The sequence below is a fragment of the Anguilla anguilla genome, chromosome 15 (genome assembly GCF_013347855.1).
Source record: "Anguilla anguilla isolate fAngAng1 chromosome 15, fAngAng1.pri, whole genome shotgun sequence".
Lineage (NCBI taxonomy): Eukaryota > Metazoa > Chordata > Actinopteri > Anguilliformes > Anguillidae > Anguilla > Anguilla anguilla.
The window spans coordinates 26,221,418-26,237,851 of NC_049215.1; the positions used below are offsets into that span (position 1 = coordinate 26,221,418).

The 16,434-nt window shown below is 43.7% G+C and overlaps 1 long non-coding RNA gene across 1 annotated transcript; it reads left to right on the forward strand.

Annotated features, from left to right (window-relative positions):
- The first annotated feature begins 406 nt into the window (after positions 1 to 406).
- LOC118214606 lies at positions 407 to 14,788 on the forward strand. Its single transcript, XR_004762657.1, has 3 exons — positions 407 to 894; positions 1,024 to 1,133; positions 14,430 to 14,788. It is a non-coding gene; the product is annotated as an uncharacterized LOC118214606 (long non-coding RNA).
- Positions 14,789 to 16,434: the final 1,646 nt, after the last annotated feature.

Below are 16,434 nucleotides of genomic sequence, written 5' to 3' on the forward strand. Positions count from 1 at the left end.
ATAAACATCTTAATTCCTTTCCTTGTGTTTTTATGTGAATTGCAGTTTTTATTGTTTGGCCTGGAAACAATATTCAGAATTAGAATAAGACCTCTTTTTGTTAATAAAACACAGTATTAAAAACAACGCTTTGGTGGAGTTCACAATCCCTTTTTATAGTCTCTCACAGGAACTACATTGGGTAATCTTGAACGTTGATACTACGCATAATTGCATGTTTCAATTATAAAACAAAGTTTATAGGTATTCTAGAACATGTGTTTTCCTTTGTATTTGTGTTTTTAATCAGACGGCTATTCGCCAAAAATGATCATAATCAATCACTTTGACGCTGCTAACGTTACTTTTTAAGTTCCCCGGTACTCACCTGTTAACTCCTCCCCCTTTTTAAAGTAGACGACGTTTCCAAACTCAAGTAGTACATTCAAACTTGCTTGAATTTTTCTAAACTATCATAATTGCGTAGAAGACATGCTACTTATTCTTTGTATTTCTGAAAGCGTTATCTATTGACTTAATATTGGTAGAACTCTCCGCGTGCTTCAGAATTTAAATACTGGAGTAGGCAGTCAACCGCGGTTACGTTGGTGATCTTTGGCCACCATTTCATGTGTAGCTAAAACTCGCTAGATCAAAAGCTAACATCTCTGTCCTGTTTGAGCCGGCTAGTGATCTACGGGTTACTGTCTGCATTTAATTAACGAAGTTATCGCTTCTCCGAGACGTAGTTATAACCATTACCTAAGGTTTGCTGCGAATTCTGGTGCAAATTCCAGTCGTTTATACAAATCACAAACTAGTAAAATTGCTTGGTAAGTGACTGCAGATAAATCATTTTTTAAGTGCTGAGAATTAATGACCCACCTGCAACTCTACAACTGTAGGCTACAACGAGTGAGTTTGCTGATTGTTTTATTTTTTTTAAATTAATCAAGAAACATACTTCAGCCTAGTATTGAATTGACTAGGATTTAAAAATGTGATATTTTTTCTGATGCATTGTCCTCTTGCATTGGAATATAGTGCTCGTTGCACACTGGTGCAATATTCCTTCAAAGGAGGAAGAAACAGACTGAGGGCCTGAAGCTCACAGCTACAGAGAGTGGCGTAGCCAGGTGGCAATAGGACTGCAGGTACTATAAACCAGAAAGCCTCTTCATTAACCACTGTGTTTGTAACAAATCGTTGCTATGTATGTTTTTGTTTACTTCCAAAAAGAAACCTGCTTAGTTGACACAATACATTTTACAATGTAAAGCTGTTATCAATACAAGTTTATATGTAAAACTATGAAACACTAGTATTGGTCCATTGCAAGACTACAATTGAACCAGGGTAGAATTGCCCACACAAATCCAAAAACTAAATTCAAGCAAGATAAAGAACACAAAAACCTCCTCTTGTGGAAAAAAGTGTGGTCTTATTGTACTGCAACCTAATGTATACCAAAGCATTCATAATGTAAACATAAGCCAGTATAAATCGGCAACATGATGCATTTTTAGAATATGTAATCATAAGTTGTGAATGAAACCAAGGGGTGCCATTTTTCCTTTGGGCTACTGCCAAACACATTGTTGGTGAACTAATGATGCAAAGACACACAGCTGTCCAAGAAACAGCTGAGCACCCGATTGTCCAATTACTTATGCTCCCCTAATATTTTGGGAATAAGTATAAAGGCTGTTCCTACACAGATCTCCTGATATGGATGTAAATGCCATAAAATTAAAGCTGAGTGTCTGCACTTTATCTTCATATTTGTTGTTTTATCCAATGTGCTGGAGTACAGAGTCAAAATTACAAAAAAAAGTGTCACTGTCCCAATACCTTTGCATTTGACTGTATGGGTGTATATAAGCTATGTGCACACACACACACACACACACATATATTTATTGATCAACTCCAAGTGGCCCTGTCATGAGGCTGTACTCCTGTAAAATGCTGTGGTAAGATTTCTGGTAAACTAATGCCCTCTTGTGTTTATTTTTTTAAGTCTCCTTCAGGTCCTGAAACATTTTCTCACTGTCAGAACATTCACTCAACACACAACATGTACTTTTTCATAAGAAATGTATTTCATAAACATACGTCATGTTTAGGTTTTGGCCGAGACCCATTATTCTTGTTTTCTAGCCAAGTATTCAAATGATATTCCATTTGCTTTATTGTGTACTGTATGTGCTTTGCATTTTTTTATTTATTGGTGCTCTAGACATTTTACCACAGAATACAGATCTTTGAACAAGACTCAAAGTGCTCTATGTTTCTTTTGACTGAAACTGTGTGCTGTTATTATAGGCTACCTGTATAGAGCTATGAGGTGACTATGGTACCCTATTTGTATTGGAACATCCATACTTACGGTCATTGCTTTTGAAAAATTCAGATAATTTGTCTAAGTTCTCTGCCATTTTGAGTGTGACTGTCTGGCTGCAAGGTAGCTTAGTCCCATAACCTTGTAGAAACAAAACGCGCTACCTGCTTAGTCTTCTCCACGTGCCGACAGAGGATGCCAGGTCTTGGAGTCGGCAATTAAACTTCTTCTTGCATCGGTCTGCGGCTTTTCCAAGTGACTCAGCCGAATGGCTTTCATCTTTTAGCTACAGCTAATGCAACAGCTGGCTTGCCTATTGTGGATTTCATTCACTAGCTGCATCCAAATTGAGCCCCTCCCCCTTCAACCGGCACATACCTGCCAGTTCTGCATGAAACCATTCAAATCTCCCATAGCAGAAGCAGAGCAGCTTCCAGAGGGAGGGTCTTGAGGTGTATTATTTTAGAGCCGTGAGCCCTCGATTACACAGTTTGACCTAGCCAGTGTTTTTCCTGGCCACAAAGTGAGAGTTGTCATAAAGTGGATAGAGTTTCATGTGGCTCAGGCGTATATGTAGCTGGAGATGTGCACCGGTTTTATGATCAAAGTTGTAAGAATGTCCTTAAGCTTAATTCTCTACTAAACACATTGCCTTCCTGCTGACACCCTGCTGCATGTTTTGGTTACGCCCGTGCTCACTACTGTCTGTTTGGCAGTCTGTCCTCTACATTGGACAAGGTTCTTCATGTGTCAGGTGTGTGTGCTTACCACTTGGACCGTACAATGCCGTGTTAGCTAATGTATCAGTTATATGGATCTAATCAAATTGTGTATGCAAATGAGTCCATGCTCTTTACCTGCTTTAAGCTGCCTATATCCATTGTATTATGGGTGTTATGTTCCAGGGTGTTATCATACATTGTAGTCAGTTTGCGAGGAGTTTGCTCCAGTGGTTCTCAAAGTGGAGGGCGCACAGATACAACAGAGTGGGGTGCAGTGAGGGTTGAAGGGGAAAAAAAAAAATCCATTAGAAAGCAAAAGCTTGAAAAGTTTCCTATTGCCAAAAGGTGTCCTGACTAAAATTGACTGATTTCTTCCAAGCTGCAACATACACCAAGAACGCGCATGAGAGTGTTGCCAGTGAAATTTCCTGAGAATGTAGACCGGTAACTGTGTTGTGCCCGTCTAACTCTGTGTGTTAAATTGGCTGGGAAAGGCTGTACTGACATCCTCTTCCTCACAACGTGTAATGTAGAGTATTGCACTTGGTTACCCAGGCCCGGGGCACACACGCAGGGCTGGCAGGGACCAACAGGAAGCTCCTCTTTTGTTCCTTTACTTTTCTCTTAAAGAAGAGAGATAGTTTAGATACCATGCCCCAGGGGCAGGTGGTACTGATAAATCCATGAACTCGGCCAGAAAAAGCTCAGGAGATTGTTCCGTAGGATGGGCAGGGAGTGTACGGTTGAGTCGTTTCCGTCACCGCGTTCCGGGGGGGGAGAAGTCTGCTGCGCGCTCGAGATCCGTCCAGGTGTGAACACCGCGGACTGTGATCCCTGCCCTCTCTCGAAGTGAGCTGGAGGTGTGGAAGCGCCCGGCCAGGGTGGAAGGGTTGTTGGTGTTTGCAGCCCCCTGCTCGGATTGCGTTTCGGGCCCGTGGAACCATGCTGCTCAGGAAATTTGCACTTGAAAAAGAGGCCTGGCGCCAGGGTGGAATGGTGAGCAGATGTGGTGTAAGTCTGGGAAGGGGTGGGTGGTTAGGCGGGGGGTGGGGGTGGGGGTGGTGGGGGGCGGGTGGGTGGGTTGATATCCATTGCCCAGTTACAGGGAAACAGGTGTCCTCTCCATCCTGCGAGGGGGAAAAAAAAAAATCTGCTAGCTAATTTTTATTGGACGCAGAGGAATTCCACTTGGATTTGAATCAGATGATGTGCACTGGCGATCACTCAGCCAGACTGTTTGTCTCTACGGTTCTCCAGTATCAGAGTAAAGCCCTTTAAGTGCGTACAGGATAACAGTCTGAGAACAACACCATTGGTCACGTTAGCACGGGATTCTGCTTTTTTTACGCAGTAATAAGAGCCAAAATGCAGGGGGATAAACACATTGCGTTCTATAAACTCAGATATTCTGAGGTCTTTTTTTTTTTTTTTTTTAGATGACCCAGGTTAATAATTATTACGCCTGTTACTTGGAGCCAGTCATCTTTTGGTGTCTTATATTTCTGTTGTTTATTGATCATAATATTTACACAGCTGTTGGTAGCATTGCGAGATTCAAAAAGAAAGCGGCTAATTTGGAAGAAAAGTCAAAAAATTTTATTTCATGCACTGGCTAGTTTGCTCAACATGAGTAAATTAAAACAAATTGCTCCTTGGTTTTTAAAATATTGTTGGCCTGTGTGGCAAAAATTTGTTTTGATCAGAATGCTTAAACATTATTTGTATCTTATTTTATTCTTCTAATCCTGCTGTTTCATCCCACTTTTGTTACGTGACATAAAATTATGAACAACATACATTTATTGTGTTAGTCTTGTGAGTTGACATATTATGGCAAATATCAATATTTTATGAGAATGCTAGTGAATTAGTATAAAATGCTAATTTTTAAATGTCCTGCAATTCAAAGATGCAGCATTCCATGCTAGCGCAACCACTGCAACGCTCGGCAATTTACAACAATTTTCATGACGTTTTTAAAGTTAGAATTTTACCCCATTATTAAGACGATGGTACTGTTTAGACTGCCCCAAGAGGAACAGAATAGAATATAAATTCTGAAAAACCGGAAACCTCAGCATATAGTAACGGTTTGAATCCTCTCAATATACAGTAGTAGTATAGAGAGTGGGTTTTCAGCAGGGGGTCTGTAGACCCCTGGGGGTATTTGAAGGTACTGTAGCTGGTCCCTGGCCAGACTTGATATGCAATGACTATAGATTTGGTAAAATATTTAAAAAATATAGCCCCTGGATTCCTTTGAGTCTGGGTGAGTGTCTCTGGATCAGTAAAGGTTGAAAACCCTTGGTATGGGGGTTTGGTTTGGCAACTGGACCTGAGACCACAAGGTTGCAGGTATTAATTTTGGGGTGAGACAGCTGAAATTGCTTTGCAAATGGCAATGGGTGTCTGCTAAATAAATAAATATGCAATGTAGCAATAAAAACTTAGAAATGGAGACTCGTGAATGTATTTGTGTAAAGCTAGTGTCTATTCCTAGAGCTGTGAGCCTTGTGCGCCTTGTTGGTGCCTGTATGTACACTATAATCTTCTTTGTGTTACGCTCATCAATTTTTATTAGAAATTTGTTTAAGGCCTGACGGGTACACTGTGTGAAAAATCATCGTTCACACCATTGAAAATGCTAGGATAATCCCTGTGAATAAATATCCAGGCAAATATTTGGGCTACACACATGCACCCAATAAATCAGCTTTATATTTCTTGTCAGATAAACTGCTTCTATGACCACTGGCTTAAGAGAATGTCTGTTATTTCACAGCTAATGTGAGTGTGACTCTTGCTTCATCATACCTCTGCCGTAGCCCTTGCTACCTCTCTGCCATTGAATCTATCTATAGATCTCGCTGTGCGTGAGATGTATGTCTGGAGCGTGTCTGAATGCAGTTTCGAAAACTGGGCTACATTCTCTCAGGCTCTTTCTTAGATTGTACAGAGGCAAGCGCATCCAATTTCAGGAAAAACTGCGCTGACCTTTCTCTCTCGAAAGCTCCAGTAATTACACATCTGACTGGCTACTTGGAAAATAAAAAAAAGGCCGGTCTATTCTTGTAGCAATGAAACTATTAAAGAGGAGAACAGTAATCCCCAATAATGCAGACGATGAAAGCTTTCTCGCCCCCTTGTTGGTCATGCCTGTCTAGCCATGGGCCTGGGCCAGATGGTGACATGTGCTGGGCTCTGCACAGGAAGCGCTCCTCTTTTTGCTCTCTGGAATTCTGCATTGCTGCACACTCTCGGGCTGTCCTAACCCCGCCGCCTTTGGCCGCCAGTGACCACACGGCCAACTGGCCTCTTCCATGCCAAATTCTTTTTTTAAGTCTGAAATGTGCTCAGTGGAAGCATGGCTGGTAGTTTCTTACCTCTGATGGTTGTTTGCTTGGACGTGTGCCAAGTGCGTCCATCAATAACAAATGGTGGGGGTGGGGGTTGACCTTTTACATTTCCCCTATAGACACATTGGCAGGTGGTCTAGCTGAGCAACTTTTAAAGGAGCTAGTAAAGGATCGGAAAGCTGGAGGTCCAGCCGCTGGAATGCTGTTCTTTCAGTGTAAACAGCAGGTGTGAAGATGCTGTGGGGGTTGTACATGCATTTGAACTCTAGCCGATGTCACCTAGCACGCTAAACTAACATCTGATAACTGGAGCGAGTTGCATTTCACATGATTCTATCCCTTTTATTTGTTTCTTTTTGGAATTTCCTTGTTTCCTCGGCTGTTGATCCTGAACTTGTTCATAAGTGGTGCCAACATGTAGAGAAGGGAATTTCTGTGAGACATAAAGCAGAAAAACCCAACATATCCGCAACAGTAATGATTGACTTTCCATTCAACAGTATTTTGATGTTTAGCCGTTATAGCACCACCAAGTGTCCGATCAGTGCCACATGTTTGGGCTGAAATATTGGCATTGTCCTGTATCTACATGCCAAGTTGTTAAAATTTTATTTATAATTTTTTTCCCTAAGTTTGTTGGTTTTATGAGTTTTGCTCCGAGACAGAAAGTGGAAACACAACCTGCACTCTAACAATACTATGTCTATACACCTTCTGAGCTAATCATAACAAATGTTTTACTTTTGGAACAACTGCCTAGGAATCTGCTCAATTACAGACCAAACAATGTATGAGAGAAGCTTCTGTTTCATCTGCACTGATACTTCTGGACCACTTTTGGGCATTTTTCCTGTGCCAGTACAGGCCTCCTGTCCACCCAGATGGAATTTGGAAAATCAGACAAGATCCTGGGACTTTGTGCCTCTACTAAATTGTTCTCGCCAAGTCTCCTGGAGACAATCTGCCTTGACTTCTTCCTGCCTCTCTTAAAGCTTTTAAAGCTATTCAGTGTTTAATTAGCACTGTATATTTTACTGATACATTTTACTGGTACATTTCAGTTGTATTGGATCCAAATGAACTCATAGATTGAGTTCATTTAGATTGCCCATTTGTTTGCTAGCAAAGCTATTTGCTCAGTAGTTGTCCAGAGCTACAAACAGGAATGTTAGCAAACTTCCAAACCCCACCACAGTTTCTGTTCCTTTACCTATTCCCAAACAATTTTTATCCTTTGAGGAGTAGGTTTTTTTGAGTTAAAAAAAAAAAAAATTCCATGCTCTTGAACACTGTTGATTTCAATTACCAGTAGTGATTGTTACATCACCATTAGGATGTTCAGTTAAGAACCTTACACCTTATCTGCATCCGGTCTCATCTGGAGGTGAGATATCACTTTGTTCTGACAGCTCACAATGGAACCTGTGGTTCATAGAGATAAAATTGAACGCGAGGAGGGCCTATCTGCACAGGCTCAAACGCAGTAGGGGGGGGATTTACGTGATTTAACTGAGCGATGACAGACAGACATACAGGGCTCTTTTCGCTCAGTTGGGGGCCCGTTGACAGCATGGGGCCCATTTGGTTTGTAATGGGTGAAATGTGGCCGAGTCTGTCTTCGGTCCTGTGGTGGACGGGTGTTGCTGGCAGTGTACAGTGAGTTGATGATCCTAGTCAAGTCAAGTTTTCATCCACCTACTATACCCTAAAATTAGCCTATGGTTTAGGATAATTAAGTCTGAAAACACTATTTATGTGCAAACAAGAGGAAAAATTGAGTCAATGGTTGCTCCAGGGAAGATGACTGTGGCTGTCTTTAGACCGGTTTAAATGGATCGGTGCTTTAGGACCTGAGAATTGTTGATTGATTAAACCGGTCACATGGAAGTTCGAGTGTACGTATGCAAAATTCTTCACAGTGATAAAGAAGGCTTTCATAATGACAGTTAATGCTTCTGCAGAGACACAGGGTGGAATGTTTCCGTTGATATATTTTATGATTTTATTTATTCATCGACGTGTTTGTATATGTGGGAGAAAGACGTAGTCACAGCAAGAGCTAATAGTACACACCTTGTGTTTGTCCTGGCTACTAGTATGATCTCCACAGATTGATGATTTATTCTATTTTATACTTCACCAGTTCACTATTATGCCTATCTCCCTCCCCTTATACTGTGACATGCTTATGAAATTATTTTTGCTGGACCACGGGGACAAAAGCAAATGTGTGGACCTGTGTTAACCAGATTATTATTGTCAAAGGTCAGTGAAAAATCAGGTAATCCTACCAGCTGAATGGAGTAATTTCCCTCTTTGGTTCTGCTATCCTTGGGCACCATACAATGCAGCCCACTGCTTCATTACCAGCAGAACCTTTCTGTTTTCTCTCCATCATCACTCCTCCACTACTACAGTTTGACCCTCCAGCTGGCATCGGAAAGAACATCTTGTAATTCAGCAAATACCGTTTTAGACCAGAACTGCTCTGCTACCTGCCCCCCTGCTCTAAATGACCAGCAAATTAAGAGCACATTTGCACACCCCAGTCAGCAAGGTAATGCTGTTTGTCAGTATGCATGCCAGATGGTACTTCCATGTCTGCGGCCTAATCTAGTTAGACCACTTGCATGGCTATTACTGTAATCACCTTCTGAAAATGACAATGGGTGGGCCCTCAGAGAATGCGAATAACTGCAGCCATGTACCGGCTGTTACGCCTGTGGAAGTGCCACAGAATCTTGGTCATGGAGGAAACTGTTGTCATGACAGGAGACTCTCGTATCACTGCTGAAAATGGAACCAATGCATTTCAGTTTTACACCGTAGTATATATAAATTTGATGGCCACTGTGGGGCTGAGCATTTCCCGCCGTTATTTGAAATGCCTAACTGTCTGCAACGGCAACTGTGTTTATGCGCAATCCCCGCTGCCGATTCCGGAGAAGGTGGCCAATACCCCGATTCTCCAAAACGCCTGGTGTCACCAGCTGCTGCTTTTTCACGTCTCAGAATACAAGATAAGCTGGCATAGCGTAGAGTCGGAGGACGACCCTTCGCATGCGGTTTTAACATGCATGAGCCCTCCCGTACCCTGGGCAGAAGAATCGCCTGTTGCACGTCGCAAATTGGCGCTACTGGCCACAGTTGGCGCTGTGACGGCACGAATCGTGCTTCCTCTGTCATTACAGGATATACTGGATATACTGATGAGGTGACTGGTTTATGCTGTTGTGGAGAAATGCGTCCGTGTCTGTGTGTTTGTCTGTGCGTACCCTACATGTGGTGTGCACACAACACCAGGCTTTCACAGCACCAGGCAGTGCACATTTATCTAATTACACAGGAAGCTGGCCCTGTGACATTCTCAGTTTATTTATGATGTGTGGCGAGCAATAATTCTGCAGAAGAATTAAAATGGAGGAAGTTTTTTTTTTTTTTTTTTTTTTGGGGGGGTTGTGGTGGGGATTTGTCGCACGTTCATAATTCTTCAGAAAGTTTACGATCCACTCTGCTTTGGGGCGGCTGCATTTTGTCTGGAATGCCAGTCCTGGCTGTATGGAGCACAACTGGTCTCTGTGTCTGAATATGCGAGCTATAGGAAGTGTACACGTCCACCCTCTCTGCAGAGGTGGATTTAATGATGCATTTAGGGTTCTGTAAGTTCCTAGTGACAGGTCTAGGCCGCAAAACACGGCATCGCACAAGCAGCCAACCAGAAGCCCTCCTGCGTATCAGTTGTTCTGGCTGATTTGTTTCTGTAGATCCTATGGCAGTTAATTCAGCAGCTTATCCTGAGAAATGCTGCCTTGTTTCTCACAAAATAGTCAAAAAGCTAAGTTAGTGAAAATAGTCATAGTGATGTACTGCTCATGCTTTTGGCGGTTTTGTCAATTTTTAATGAGAATTCCGGAATATGATTACTGGAAACAGATGTTATTAATGGGGATGGGGAGATACCATGTGATTGTAATTACAGATACAAAATAACTTTTGATTTTATTATGGCTTGCGTTATTATCAGCCAGTGCACAGCACATTGTCTGGTGGCCCCATGTTCTTGCCCTCATCATGCCAATGGACGTTTTCAGTCTCCTTTTTAGCAGTATTTTCTGCCTTAATTGCTCAATGGCAGTGGTTCCCAAAGCTCTTTTTGGGTGTCCTCATCCCGATCCAGGTATTTGATGAGTTACATCTCAAGCACATGTGCTTTATTGATTGTTTCAGTACCTGTGGAGAGGTTTGGAAACCAGTGCTGAATGCTTTACTTTCTTTCAGGTACTATGTGCAGAGGTGTATCACTACAACACATTTACAAATCTGCAAACCTTTATAGCATGTGTAGTGTGTTACACACTTTGCATGTGAGTGAGATATTTTGCTTCGGTGCTAATATATGCTGTTTTTCCCCACTTGTTGAACAAATTGTCAGCCTCAGTGCTATAGTCAGAAATGGAAAGTTTTTGGCCGAATTTGTGGAACATCCCGAAGACATGATATAAGGGTACCGGATTAGCAGAGTATCTTTAAACCGTAATCATTTGGAAACAGACTTATTTACAAACCCCATATGCGCCGCAGAAGACGGTGGGGCAGCTCCGCTGTACCCTATCTCATTACCATGGTGTGCATGTGTGGGGATCATCTGTTGAGTGGAAAATGCTCCTCTAAAGCTCCTCTACTCACCTTTCGCAGTGGCAACATTTAGCGCACTACACCCCCCCCCCCCCCCCCCCCCCCCCCCACCCCCAACTGCCCTCCCACCCCCAGTTCCTCACACCACCACCCCCCGACCCCTACACCCATGCGCCCTTATTTCCATATTAAGTTTTCACAACCTGTTTTTTAGGAGTAAAGGGGGGGGGGAATAAAGTGATTTTACAGGAGTAATGCCCTTGAACAGATGGTCAAATCCGACCCGGGGATGGATGGGATGGGATGGGGTGGGGTTGGGGGTCCGGGTCAGTGGAGGGGAGGGGGGGGGGGTTGGGCGGCTGGATGTGACAAAATGCAAATCGGAATTCGCCAGCCCCTCCATTCCAGAATTGGCTGCTGAAAAAGCATGCGAGAGGCACGGTGGCATGTCCTTCACGGGCCGGGCGGGCCGGGATGACAGCTGCCATGTTTATGGGCCGGCTTCGATGACAGTGGAGAGGGGAGCGCTCGGCTCTTTTCAGACAGGAATTAGGTTTGTCATCAGATTCTAAAATCTTTGTGATTTATGACATTTCCACTCTCCTTCTCTGCCTGACCCCCCCTCCCCCAGTTCACCGCTGGTCGATGACATTTAGGGTAGCCGTCTGTTTATTTACTTCTCAGGACAAGAACGATTATTTTCTAAAATATTAAGAAAATCATGTATATATGTGGATTTTTGACATTTTACTTTATGGAAAATTATTTTAGGATAATGTTGAGGACTTTGCAGTCACATAATAATCTTTTGCCTACCAAAGGAGACCATAACTAAGAATTATTGTTCACTTAATTCAAGAAAAAAAAAGACTTAATTAGATTTTCTGTACAGGAAATCTGATCAGTGTTTTACTCTCTTATTCTATAGCAGTCTTCACAGTAAGTTTTGAGTCAAACTCTGTTCCTGGTTCCTGTCAGGCTGAACCCTTACATTTCCATTTCAATGACATGACCTTGGCTCTACCAGAGATTGTACTGCCTGTATTTGGTCTCTGCATTTTCCCCGACAGCATTTCTGGGGAGTTCACTGGAATTTTTGGGCATGTCATTTTTCATTCAGCACAGGGTAAAGGTAAATATTTATCAACAGTGGGAATCAAATTAAGACTGAATTTCCTTTCAGCAAAGCTACACTAAGGGTCCAAGAAGAGCTGCTTTCAGTAGCTTTCTTAATATATAGGTAATGCAAAGATTTCAATAGGCAGGGTAAAAAAAAACCTCACAACCTTCAAATCAGAACTACAATTAAATGAGTTTGCAGTTCCAAAGAATTTAATTTGCTCCATACTCATTTGCTCTGATCTCTGTCTATCCCACCCAAGCCATTCCATGTGACAGCCAATAAATGGAGAGATTACATATAAAGTATTCTGGTTCGCAACCTATCAGCGAGGCGATTACATACAAAACATCTCCCTTGACAACAAATTAAAGAAGATTACATGTGAAGCAGGCTTTAGTGGTGAAATATAAGTGGTGCCAGGTGGAGATTTGGTTCGCAGCTGTAAGGTGCAGTGAGGTTGTTTTCTGGAAGGATCCAGGCTTGATCCACCTGATGGTCACAGGACTCACAAAAGCATCAATGGCGTCATTTATCGGCAGAAGTTGAAGTATCACATTAAAAATGTGAGCATGAAGAAATCACACAAAGAAGATAATTCACAAAACTACTCATGACCCTCTGATTCCTGGTCCATTGGTGTCACACAACTTCCCGTGGACTTCCGGGCCACAGACTATTGCACTAACCAGTGTGCCATACTGCTGCCCTTGCTTGCTTATTGTCTCCCCTTTTGGATCATCTCCAGGGAGTGCTCATCTGAAGAACATGCTATTCAGTCAGGGGTGTTGAGATACAGTAAATGATACACTACCTTCCCTTTGTCCTTAGCGTGACAGCATGATTAAACGTGCGACACACTGGGACCCCTTGTCCATTTCAAATGACAAAGTTATACTGAGAAATAGCAAGTGATTCTTTGAACGTTGATTGGAGAATTAATCACCTGCGTGTATCGCTTCAGCTCTCATTTCACAATAGAGTTTGCATCGTCCTAGCCAGAAGAAGCCCAGCTGTTGCTTTGCAGAAGAGGGTCAGAAACCCAATGTGCCTTTGGAGTGGGATTCTGAAATAGAGAGGAACAGATTCTGAGCCCTTCAGATGTGACGGCATGTGCGGTTTTACAGAGCGGTGCTCTTCACGGCGTCTGAATGACACCAAGCTATGCGACTTCTACCCTCTCCTTACACGGTGAATTTATGTGCGCCGCTCCAGTCAGGTGCATCATACAGGGAGCTTTATCCGCTCATTTACAGCAGCGGCCATTCGCACGGCAAGCCTACTGTAGCCTGCGGGCAAGTGGAGGGGAGGCCTGCTCCAAGTTCAAGTTATCTACACTGTAGTTAAGTGGGGGGGGCATTTCACAAGCTGTAAATTCTTAACAAATATATAAATCAGAGTCTTAGAAAGGCTGGTAAGGGGATCTTAAGGCTTTTGCCCTTAGGGTCACGGGTGCTATTCCAGTTGCTCCAGAGCAGCCTGGTGGACAGAAGCTGTGGTCAGTCTTTTAGCCATTCTGGGTCTATATTTTCCCTTTAAAATCTCACATTCTATATTACATGCCACTGCTGGGTGCCAATTAAGTCCTACCAAGATATTGAATTGAGACTTGCAGAATCGAAGGAACTGCAGGTTCCTGCAGTACTACCGCAGCTCTGGTTCGAACACCTGAACACCCGACTTAAACAAACATTTGCCTGTTGTCTGAAAATTCCATCGCTGAGGGTCAGTGTGTAGCTCTGTGGGAATGTATTAATTTCAGTCCCGGAGCATCCATCAGTGCCCCAGAGACCCTGGAGTCAGATTGGCTGTTTCCCAGTTAGTCGTTCTTGCGAGAACTTTGAGAACCTCATTCAGTCATTCCTGCAGGAACTTTGAGTACCGCAAAACATGTGAGTGTCACTGCAGCCGTGAAGACTTGTAGTTACGGCACTGGCCTTTGGGTCCGAGCTGTGCCCTTGGAAAAAGGTGTTTTGCTCGATGGCAGTATAAATAGGCTACAGTACGTGTGTGATGTAAATTTGTGAGCTTTATAGGTCACCGCACTGAGCTGTGGCTCGTGGTTTTCCCAGAACTCCACTGACTTCCCTGTCAGTCAAGGCACAGAGTGCCAGAGTGTTTTCCCCAAAATTCCCACTGTGGTACAAGCACAGAGGCGTTGCACCGCTCATCTCCAACACCCCCTCCTCCCCCCACGCCTTCACACTGATCCATCATGGGATGACAGTCAGTGTCACAAATAGCTTTGCGAACCTCTTTTCTTTTTTCAACTCCAGATTTGCCTGCCATCCCAGTCATCCATCCTGCGCACCGTCCCGCGAAAACGTGTCCACTGGCGAGGGCTACGGGAGTCATGGCCTGCACCCCACACCCCGTGCCAGGCTAATTTTGGGCCTGGGCTGTCTCCGGCTGGCCCCCTCATTAATCATCACGCAGTTGGAGGTGAAAAAAACAAACAATACCCTGAGGACGTGAGGGGCGATTTTCAAGTGGTGGGAACGAGTTTACAACTTTTCAAAAATATAACGTCCTCAGCAGGGGGTTTAGGCCCATGAATCTGCCAGTTGATAAAAGTTAACACTCAGCGGAGTATGTCAGGAGGCCCCACCTCCACCCTCTCACCATCTGCGGGGGAGAGACATTCACACCAACAATTAGTACTTAATAAATCAGAGTCTCATTTTAGCACCTTCGATTGTTGTGCTGTGGACGCGGGGTTAGGTTTTGGGGGGATCCTGCCGCCATTTTTGTGCAGTACAATGCATGTCTTCATTGTTTGATAGATTGTAGACCACTGGTCATAATCAAAATGCGAGAACGTCTATTTCACACCCAATTCTTTAACACGGGAAAAGGATTTTTAAAAAATGAAATGATATTAAGACAACGATGTCTGTGGCATTAGCAGGCTGTGTAATTTTCAGCTCTGTATTTGAGTTAACGGTCTCTTGCTTCTGTAAACGAGCTCCGTCCTGACACCGCGTGCCAGTCAGTGTGTGACAGAACGGGAACACCTGTGTCTTCTGGCCCTAAAGACCGTGGCGGTGTTCTGAGACAGCGGGGAGTCCGATGAACTCCAGGGGTAAAGGTTTGTTTGTAGAAGCAGGTGTCTCGGTGTCTCAGTATCGCCGCCCGTCATGCCCCGCATAGCTGCGAGGCCTGGGTGGCCCGAAAACAGGTGTTCAGGTGGAACTTTTGCTCGCAGCACTATTTGATTATTTAATCACTGGGAATAACTGTGTAAATGATACATAATGAGCGTGCGGATCTGAGGGGGGGTGGGAACTACAGCGTGGAAGGATACAGTGTGTGTCTAAAGCCCGGCAGGGGAGCGGAGAAACCCAACTCTCCCCCTCTAATGATCGCTTGGGATGTTCTGTTCTGCCTGGTCAAGTGGAACATTCCAGATACAGTTCCCCGTATTGTGCGTCAGCATGTGGGCTCCGGGCTTTTCTAAATGACCTAATCAATGATAAAAGCGCAGGTTATAGAGTTACCGCGCGGGCTGCAGTATTCCACCGTTGCATTTCAAATTGCTGTTACGGGCCCGGGACCGTGAACGAATGCGCAGACGTAGAAACCGACCCGTTTGGAGCCCCTTATTAAATCGGACCCGCTCCTAGGATAGATTTGGAAGACGCAGCATAAATCCGGCGACCCATACGCTCTGAATGTGCAAGGCCAGTCCGGTAAGCCGATACGCTGTGGGTAAACCTGGGACATCAGCGAGGCTCTCGGGTCCTGTCACGGTGCCACGTCCGCCATCATTTACGGCCCTCGTGTCACCAGGTCGTTACATCAGTTTCAGGATTTACCAATATGATGACACGCAAGTTAGGCTTTAATTTATGCATCTAATTAACTGTACGCGATTTCACGCAGTAATCCCGTGTTTCAAGGCATTTTTAAGATCTGCGTGGATCTACGGGATCAAAACCTGGCTGTGTCTTATACTGGTGTGTGGTTTTGTATTTGGCTGAGTGGGAGTGAAATCGCCTTGTTTTGCGGGTGAGAGGAAATCCTGTGTTTAGAAAAATTACAGAGACAGTGATTCATTTGTGACAAAATCGGTACAATGATGTGGGGTGTTGAAAAAGGGAGCTGCATGTTTAAAAAATGAACAGTGAGGAGAATGGAATTGTGCCAGGGCTGTTTATATCTTTTAATATGTCTGCTCGTCTTTGTTCTGTATTACGATGTCTGCTCTAATATTCTTTTCATTATGTTTATTAAAAGATAATATGGGAAGGAGGGTACGTGCTTGTCCAAGCAGGGGGTTTA